Source organism: Octodon degus, unplaced genomic scaffold (assembly GCF_000260255.1).
Source record: "Octodon degus isolate 3935 unplaced genomic scaffold, OctDeg1.0 scaffold00086, whole genome shotgun sequence".
Classification (NCBI taxonomy): domain Eukaryota; kingdom Metazoa; phylum Chordata; class Mammalia; order Rodentia; family Octodontidae; genus Octodon; species Octodon degus.
In genome coordinates this window covers 3,447,792-3,450,954 of record NW_004524662.1, presented here as the reverse complement: position 1 = coordinate 3,450,954, position 3,163 = coordinate 3,447,792, and the positions used below count along the sequence as shown (strand labels likewise).

Below are 3,163 nucleotides of genomic sequence, written 5' to 3'. Positions count from 1 at the left end.
CTCCTCCTGTAAAGTTCTTGATGGTTTTTGAAGAAAAATCATGAAGGTGGATTTCTAGGCTGGTTTTTTTTTCTTCCTGTGTTGATACCAGGGATTGAACTCAGGACCTTGGGTTTGCCAGGCAGGTACTTATTCTACCTAGCCAAAAGGTGGATTTCTGGACATCCGACAGAGGGCCAGTGTATTGGAGGCAAATGATTTCACTGATGTTCTTGGAAAAAGCTCTAAAAAGCAAGGACAGAGGAAAGAACATAATCCAGTTACAAAAACAGCTTACATTTAGTGGTGCTGACTACGTACCTGCTACTTTGCCAAAGGCTAGATATACACCATGATATTTGATCACCACATCTAGAAGATGCAGTTATTACTTTTATTAGAAGAGGTAATTGGAGCATAGCAATGGTAAATACATTTTCCTGATTCTACAACTAGTAAGCGAAGGACCAGAATGACTTCGCATTTCTTTGAAGACAAATGCCACATGCCTCCAAGTGCCTCTCAAAGTTCTGAATAGTCTCAGTTTTATCACTGAATTCAGACATGCTGACTTTGTTCCAGTTCTGTCCGTCATATAATATTTTCCCACACTGTAGTACTTTTTGTCTAGCTTTTGTTTTATTGCCTAGTGTTAACTCATCCTTTACATCTTGGCCTAAAAGCAATTTACTTAGGAATTTTTCTTAGAGAAATTCTCAACCTGAAATTCTATTTTTATTTTTTATTTTTTTAACATAAAATAGAGATATATTTATTTGCATTATTATGTTGGTCTTATATTTCAACCTGAAATTCTATAAAGTCCCTTGCTCTACATATAGTACTTGGCAGTTTTCTGGAACTCTAAGAAATATTTATTTCTATTGTCCTTGGAGTATTGTCTTTCTCTTTAGAATGTAATCTCTGGGTAGCAGTGACTGACTCGTTCGCTTATTATCTCTGCTGGTGCATGTTACGCTCACAGTAAATGTCAAGAGAATAAATACAATGAACAATCCCTCGCATTTGAATGGGTCCCTAGAATAAATATTGATGTGAAGGTAGGATGAGAACTAAGGATACGTGAAGAATATTGCTATTTGAAAAGAACTATGAGAACTACATCACTCGCTGGTGTTCTTAATAGTTTCATTGTGTTGAAGAGAGAATTTTGCTTTCATTTTTATTCTTTTCACAGTTCTACAATGAGAAGTACTCTTGATATTTTCTGAAGATAGTATTATTCTATAAGAAAACAGTAGTTTTCAATCTCCTATATGGCCCTGAATTTATTACAAAGGATCTTTGAATTTATAAAATGGCCTGCAGCCATTGTATAAACATTAATTAAATGACATGACTTTAAATACGGGTACCTATACACTAGTTAAAGATGTATTGTAAATAATATAAAACCTACCTACTGAAAATCATTAATGACTTCATGGTAATTTAAAAATGGTTATATATTTTCTTTTATTGCAGGTTTTAAATATTCTTAATATTAAATAAATTCTTATGTTAAATGTTGAAAAATTCAAGATTAAAGAGGACTAAATCTTCTGGTTCTATTATGAGTTTTATAAATGTTAAGACAGTAATGATCTTTAGACATCAGTGTTCGTTTTATATTGTAATTTTACTTTCTCCATGCAAATTGGTTTCTGAAATCAAAGCCACTTGCAAAATTACATTTGATGATTTACATCTCTTTGGTTGCTTGTTCATTTTATACTTGGCTTTCTTGGGGTGTAGAGTATTCGCAGACCAAATACAAAAGGCAAAAACTGATACAGGTTAATTTTGACTCTTTGAAAAATTAGGAGAATTTTCATGTTATGAAAAAATGTTCATTATTAACAATTACCAATTAAATTATATCGTAGTAACTGATACAAGTGAAAAGTCTCTTGCATTAGCTCCATTTTATTTTAATTGGTACATAGTAATTGTACAGAATAAGGAAATTCCTGGTGGCATTTCACATGTGCATGTAACATACATTGTTCATATCCTTTTCTTCCTTTGCCCCCTCTTATCTTTTTCTTCCTTGTCCTCTTCCTCTTCTTTACTAGTCTCCAGGAAAAAAAAGCCTGTCTAATAAAGTTCTTATACTATCTCTTTAATCCATCTCAAACCTATTTCCAAAGTAATTTCCTAGGTTTCCTATTTTGATATTTTAGTTTCTCCTCAAAAATCTCCAATAGCACTCATTGCCTCCTGGTGAAAGCCGGAATATTTTACTTTAAATTACCATATTAATTTCAATGTAATCTTAATTTACTTTTTTACTTTTCACTTCAGTACACTGCAGCGAGTATGCTACAATATGAAGGGCAGGCATTTGCCTGAAAGCCAAAAAACTTGGATCAAACCTACATTGCGCTGCCTGCTACCCGACACTGGGCCAAGTTCTAGCAACCAACATGGAATTTAAACCTCATTCAGTCCTAAGGGAGATGTGATTATTTTTATTTTATTGGTAAAATACCTGAGGCTTAAGAGAGGTAGGTCATTCCACTTTTCTGGCCAGTTCTTTCTCATAGTCCCCAGCCATTTCTGTGTGGCAAAGTACAGGAGCTGTGTATACATCGGAGAGCCCACATCCCAAGGAACAGGAGACTTCCTCTCCATCGATGTGAGGCCGTTTCAAAGAGTCTGAGGAAACCTCTCGATTTTCCTCTGCTCCCCTCTACTTTGGCCGCGTGCAGTGCAGTCAGGGGAGTGTGCAGGGTTTCTGAGCTCCAGAGCCCATCTTTACACTGAGCAAGTATTTAGGGTCCTTATTATCATACCCCAGGCGGTAACGGAATGGGCGGCTGCCCAGGTCCCAGACTGACCACTGGGTGGCGTACACACAGGAAGCTACAAAAAGCTGGACAACGTAGGAACAGAAGAAGCCTCTCTTGGAAGGATAGTCCATCGTGGGCGAACTCAACACTGCTGCCAGGACCTAGCGAGATCAATTGCCTGCAAAATAAAAAATGTCACTATTCTCCATTGAATTAGAACAATGCTAGGAATCCCGTAACAATATTGTAAGGGTCTGGGATACGATCCAAAGTTACTTGGCATATAAAGAAATACAAGTATTTTGACTCACATGGAAAAAGACAATCACTAGGTACTAACGTTGAAAGCCCACAGGTGTTAAGAGTTGTTTGACAGAGACTAATGGGACAAC

At 36.3% G+C, this 3,163-nt stretch overlaps 1 pseudogene; it reads right to left on the bottom strand.

Moving 5' to 3' along the window:
* The window catches only part of LOC101579319, a 5,748-nt pseudogene extending 2,846 nt beyond the window's left edge, over positions 1 to 2,902 (bottom strand).
* Positions 2,903 to 3,163: the final 261 nt, after the last annotated feature.